This window comes from Corythoichthys intestinalis, chromosome 2, assembly GCF_030265065.1.
Source record: "Corythoichthys intestinalis isolate RoL2023-P3 chromosome 2, ASM3026506v1, whole genome shotgun sequence".
NCBI lineage: Eukaryota > Metazoa > Chordata > Actinopteri > Syngnathiformes > Syngnathidae > Corythoichthys > Corythoichthys intestinalis.
In genome coordinates, this window is record NC_080396.1 from 18826515 (window position 1) to 18833798 (window position 7284).

Genomic DNA, 7284 nt, shown 5'->3' on the forward strand with positions numbered 1-7284 from the left:
TGAACTGCTACGTTTGGAAACATGCTGGTTGAATTGCTTGTCAGTTTATTTCGGTTATTGTTTGTGTGCAGTCTAGAACATTGAATGAGAATATCAATTGAATGGGAATAACAATTCATCAAGGACAATTGTCTACTGTGTGTATGTGTATTGACTGGACTACATTTCCATGGGTCTGCATTCTATATATATATTATTATTATTTTTTTTTTCAAACTGCATTTTTCCATCCAGAGTGAGGGGTCACATTTTAAAAATATATTAAAGTGATATAGGCATCTTTGAGTGAACTTGGAGTAAAATTCAAGTATCTTGAGGCCGGGCTGAGTGTCCTCTTTTTTGGAAATCAAAATATGGTCACCCTATTCTAAAGTAAACACTACAAACTTTCGTTAAAGAAAGGAATATTAACTTACGTTTGCCATGTTAGCTGCACACAACAACTGCACGCAGCTCTCTCACTTAACGACTTTGCCGTGTCGTTAAGCATTAATCTACGCCATTTTCGTGTTGCACATATATGTTTATGATGTAAATAGTTTTTTAGCACCGTTGGATAACATTGAGAGTCCGACTGAATATAAAAGAAGGCTTTTTCACTGCCACAAAAGCTTTGGGAGCAAAATTTTATAAGGGTGCAAAATTTGACAGAACACCGGTTCGTGGTGAAAAAAAGGTTGGGGACACCAGACTTAAATTTTCCGCTTATTTGATTGGTTTGACAAACAATTTCACTTCATCTATTTGTTTTCCTCTGGATAATGAAACTGCTATATATTTTTTAATCGATACGTTTTAGAGCAAACTTTAAATTGCTTCTACAGTGGGGCAAATACTGTAAGCATTTAGTCAACCACTAATTGTGCAACTTCTCCCACTTGAAAATATTAGAGAGGCCTGTAATTGTCAACATGGGTAAACCTCAACCATGAGAGACAGAATGTGGAAAAACCCCCAGAAAATCACATTGTTTGATTTTTAAAGAATTTATTTGGAAATCATGGTGGAAAATAAGTATTTGGTTAATACCAAAAGTTCATCTCAATACTTTGTTATGTACCCTTTTTTGGCAATAACGGAGGCCCAACGTTTTCTGTAACTCTTCACAAGCTTTTCACACACTGCTGCTGGTATTTTGGCCCATTCGTCCATGCAGATCTCCTTTAGAGCAGTGATGTTTTGGGGCTGTCGTTGGGCAACACGGACTTTCAACTCACTCCACAGATTATCTATGGGGTTGAGATCTGGAGACTGGCTAGGTCACTCCAGGACCTTGAAATGCTTCTTACGAAGCCACTCCTTTGTTGTCCTGGCTGTGTGTTTGGGATCATTGTCATGCTGAAAGACCCAGCCACGCCTCATATTCAATGCCCTTGCTGATGGAAGGAGATTTTCACTCAAAATCACTCGACACATGGCCCCCATTCATTGTTTCCTTTACACAGATCAGTCGTCCTGGTCCCTTTGCAGAAAAACAGTCCCAAAGCATGATGTTTCCACCCTCATGCTTCACAGTGGGTATGGTGTTCTTCGGATGGGTATGGTGTTCTTCGGATGCAATTCAGTGACTGACCTGGGACTGACTCTCAGTCAGTCACAGGTGGACAGGTGTCTTTTATACCGATAATGAGTTTAAACAGGTGCCATTAATACAGGTAATGAGTTGAGCCTAGTTAGACCTCATTAGAAGAAGTTAGACCTCTTTGACAGCCAGAAATCTTGCTTGTTTGTAGGTGACCAAATACTTATTTTCCACTCTAATTTGGAAAAAAAAAATCTTTAAAAATCAAACAATGTGATTTTTGTGGTTTTTTTTCACATTCTGTCTCTCATGGTTGAGGTTTACCCATGTTGACCCTTACAGGCCTCTCTAATCTTTTCAAGTAGGAGAACTTGCACAATTGATGGTTGACTAAATACTTACAGTGCCTTGCAAAAGTATTCGGCCCCCTTGAACCTTGCAACCTTTCGCCACATTTCAGGCTTCAAACATAAAGATATAAAATTTTAATTTTTTGTCAAGAATCAACAACAAGTGGGACACAATCGTGAAGTGGAACAAAATTTTTTTGATAATTTAAACTTTTTTAACAAATAAAAAACTGAAAAGTGGGGCGTGCAATATTATTCGGCCCCCTTGCGTTAATACTTTGTAGCGCCACCTTTTGCTCCAATTACAGCTGCAAGTCGCTTGGGGTATGTTTCTATCAGTTTTGCACATCGAGAGACTGACATTCTTGCCCATTCTTCCTAGCAAAACAGCTCGAGCTCAGTGAGGTTGGATGGAGAGTGTTCAGTCTTCAGCTCTTTCCACAGATTCTCGATTGGATTCAGGTCTGGACTTTGACTTGGCCATTCTAACACCTGGATACGTTTATTTTTGAACCATTCCATTGTAGATTTGGCTTTATGTTTTGGATCATTGTCCTGTTGGAAGATAAATCTCTGTCCCAGCCTCAGGTCTTGTTGGTGAATGGTAAATGGTGTTACACTTATATAGCGCTTTGCAGATACCAACAGGTTTTCTTCCAGAATGTTCCTGTATTTGGCTGCATCCATTTCCCCGTCAATTTTAACCATCTTCCCTGTCCATGCTGAAGAAAAGCAGGCCCAAACCATGATGCTGCCACCACCATGTTTGACAGTGGGGATGGTGTGTTCAGGGTGATGAGCTGTGTTGCTTTTACGCCAAACGTATCGTTTTGCATTGTGGCCAAAAAGTTCAATTTTGGTTTCATCTGACCAGAGCACCTTCTTCCACATGTTTGGTGTGTCTCCCAGGTGGCTTGTGGCAAACTTTAAACGAGACTTTTTATGGATATCTTTGAGAAATGGCTTTCTTCTTGCCACTCTTCCATAAAGGCCAGATTTGTGCAGTGTACGACTGATTGTTGTCCTATGGACAGACTCTCCCACCTCAGCTGTAGATCTCTGCAGTTCATCCAGAGTGATCATGGGCCTCTTGGCTGCATCTCTGATCAGTTTTCTCCTTGTTTGAGAAGAAAGTTTGGAAGGACGGCCGGGTCTTGGTAAATTTGCAGTGGTCTGATGCTCCTTCCATTTCAATATGATGGCTTGCACAGTGCTCCTTGAGATGTTTAAAGCTTGGGAAATCTTTTTGTATCCAAATCCGGCTTTAAACTTCTCCACAACAGTATCTCGGACCTGCCTGGTGTGTTCCTTGGTTTTCATAATGATCTCTGCACTTTAAACAGAACCCTGAGACTATCTCAGAGCAGGTGCATTCATACGGAGACTTGATTACACACAGGTGGATTCTATTTATCATCATCGGTCATTTAGGACAACATTGGATCATTCAGAGATCCTCACTGAACTTCTGGAGTGAGTTTGCTACACTGAAAGTAAAGGGGCCGAATAATATTGCACGCCCCACTTTTCAGTTTTTTATTTGCTAAAAAAGTTTAAATTATCCAATAAATGTTGTTCCACTTCACGATTGTGTCCCACTTGTTATTGATTCTTGACAAAAAAATTAAATTTCATATCTTTATGTTTGAAGCCTGAAATGTGGCGAAAGGTTGCAAGATTCAAGGGGGCCGAATACTTTTGCAAGGCACTGTATTTGCCCCACTGTAATTGCCCATGAAACCACCTTTCGTTAGTTCAAATCTTTGCTTGAAATCATTGACAACCTCAGTCTACACAAAAGTTGTGTTGGAAATGGATGCACTCTGTTATCCCCACACTGTTCACAAACTCCAAGGACTGATGAAATGTGCTGTTCGGTTGGTCAAGACGCCACTTGAGCAATCACATTTTTGTACATGTGCATCTAGACTGACACAGCAACACCCCCAAATTATCTCCAATCCCAAGATAAAGAGGGCTAAAGTTCAAGGGACTTCTCTGGAGAAAAACTAATCTGTTCTGACAGTGATATTACGTCACTTTCTTGTATTTCCAAAAGGAAGCTGTGCATTCCAAAATCTGCTAAACCCCGCCCATAAACAAGCTTAAAATCAATAATGAGACTTTTTTTTTTCCTCCTCGTAAAGAATATATATTTCCATTTTTTAAAAGTCTAGCACTATATTAAAAAAAAGGAGAAATGATGATAATGCGCTGGAGTGTCCAGTCTTAAAAGGTCCAAGAGTCAAGTGCTTATTTTTCATGAAATACATTATTGTTTTTACCACCACTTTTCGAACAACATATCAAGCCATGGACACAGCCTTATAATTATTTATGATTGCACCTAGCAATTCAGAACAAAGCTCAGCGAAAAACTATGTTCTGATTGCTAATGCTCCTGTGGATGTGCGTGTGTAGGCTGGCTGTTGGTAGGAATGAAACTGGATGTTGGCAGGCGTCCAGGTTCGAAGGAGGCTGAGCGACGCCTCGGCGTTGAAATATTGATTGAGAGAACTGAAGCACCCGCGGGCCCTGTGGACATTTCATGCGCTAAAGGTGTAAAAGTTCAGTTTTTGCACAATGCTGCACAGCTGTACCGATTAACTGGGAGACGCTTTGATTGAAGGCCACATTGAAACGATGGGCAACGCAGCCACCTCCTTTTGCACTTCTCACTGACCCGACATAAACATCTTCATGCATGTAGTTCCTACAGTTATTCTGAGATTTAGTCTGTCTTGATTTGTCAGTTTTATATGTATGTATTTTATAGTTTGTCATTGTCAATCCGGATATAGCATTTACCAAAGCTTTGTTCTGAAACCCTGGACGCAATCAGAAATAATAATAAGGTACTGCTTACTGCTGGTAGCTTGATATATTGTTGGAAAGGTCTTTGTGAAAGAATGATCATACTGGGAAAAATTTTTTGTTCTTTTTGTCTGACAGCCGATTCTAACATTTTTTGTGGATGGAATCCAAACTGGTTTCAGTTAGAGATGTCCCGATCCGATATTTGGATCAGATCGGACGCTGATATGGGCAAAAAAATGCGCATCGGTATCGGATCGGAACACGGGAAAAATTCCGATCCAGACTTCCGATCCAGTTTTTTTAAAAATAAAAGTCCAGTCCGGGTTTTCCAGCGCACCGATTTACATAATCCATTCCAGTTTTTGCTTCGGTTTCCCTAAAATCCGGTCCGCATTTTACGGCACACCTTCAACACACTACATTTACATTACCGTCTCCCAATTTACCGAGAGACTTTATCGGTAAAAATGTCAGCTGTGTGGGATCATTTCACCTTATAGGACGACAAAGATGAAGAGGCAGAGAGCAACATATGCCACAATAAAGTCAATCGTAGTGGTAAAGCTGTACGAAGTTTTAATGCAACCCACCTAATCAAGCATTTAGCGAAATACCACCACAAACAATGTGAGGAGTATGTTAAGAAAACCGAAGACAAAAAGAAAGGTCCTACACAACTAACACTGGCAGAAACTTTTGCTATGCGTGACAAACTGGCACTCGACAGTCCCAAAGCCCAGGGAAATCAAGAGTCATTGCCGAAGAATTCATTCTGGATGACGAGCCATTATCTCACGCGAGTAAAGACGCAGCATCCAACACGCGATTTGGCCGCTGAAGATTCGAGAACGATTCACAAACATCCAAATTCGGATTATTGAAATATGTCAAGTAAAGCGGAACTAATACACAGCGCGGTCTTCGGGACGCAATGCGCAAAGTAAACATAACTTGTCTTAGACCCGGGTAATGCCAATGCTCAACTCACGGCTTTAGCTCAACTCATGCCGCTGGATAAAAAACACAAGAATACCTGACTTCTGCTGACCGCCGCAACAAACTACGTCAACGTCGTTTTACTGGAGATAATAGATATCATATGTAAATAAAACCAGATGCTACACGACAGACTCGACTGCGTTAGCAACACTGAATTATGGAAAACTAAACGGTCGCCATCTTAAAGCAGGAGACTTCCCTAGTAGGCTGTTGTGAACCTTCCAAGCGAACCTAATTAACTTTTTTATCTAAAATACTCCTAAATCGGCAAAATCTTGACTTGAATCTATCTTCAAAACAGTTTTAAAACTTTCACATGTCGAAAGTAGACAGAAGGGAAATTATGGAATAACGGGAGCAATTTTAACAACTTTAACAGTTGATTCACAAAATTAAATAAATTGAATGTAGTTTAAAGCTGCTGATACAGAATGGGGACTTGAGTATTTTATTTACTGTTTTAAAATGTTAACTTGATACTGAAATAGTCATTTATTTAAACCTGAGAGGCTTTTTATACAATTTTTGTAACTAATGCACAAAACATTAAAAGCATCTAGCTTGGGGGATTTGTGGGATTTTCCTCTGAGGTTGTTGGTGTGTTTTGCTTTTTTAAGACAGTTTACAATATTATTTGCATGTTTTACTGACTGACTATGCCATTTCTGTTTGTTATTTATAATGTTTTGTGTTTGTCACTGAATAAACAGGTCACTTTCTTGTTACCAACCGTTGTGTGTTATTCAAACTCACCTAATTCAGCTGGCCAGTTGTTATCAAGGGTACTAAAACCTTTTTCAACATGAGTCTGACAACTAAGTATGGAGGCTAAATAACTTTAAACTTTAACACATGCTCAGATAGGTCGGTATCGGCCAGTATCGGTATCGGATCGGAAGTGCAAAACAATATCGGTATCGGATCGGAAGTGCAAAAACCTGGATCGGGACATCCCTAGTTCCAGTTTTTCTTTATCACATCAAATTTTTAACCCATATAATCCCCATTTACTATATTTGTTACCATATTTGCTTGTTGTATAGAAATCTTAAATATTGACATTTTTCTTTGTAAATTCATTTGAATGAGGAAATATTGAGATCAGTTTTGCCCCCCCCCCCCAAAAAATAGGTGTAATATTGTAATAAATTGTTCTATACTATCCTAACTTTTCAGTAGTGGTAGTGTGAAATCGTCTTTACTTCAATACCTAATAACGAAAATTTTGCCATGTTGTCAGTGGGATAGAAGGTGTAAGAAAATGACCAAAGAGAATTTATATTGCACATTTTTCGGACTATAAGTCGCAGTTTTATTATTATTTTTTGATAGTTTGGCTGTGGGTGCGACTTATACTCTGAAGCGACTTATGTGTGAAATTATTAACACATTATTATGTCATTTCACGTGTTATTTTGGAGTTTTGGAATGACACTGATGGTTTGGTAAACTTGTTAGCATGTTCTTTATGCTATAGTTATCTGAATAACTCTTAATAGTTATGTTACATTAACATACCGGCCATGTTCGCATTTCATTGTTAATACATCATGTAACATTATCATACTGTACACTTATTCAGCATGTTGTTCTCGA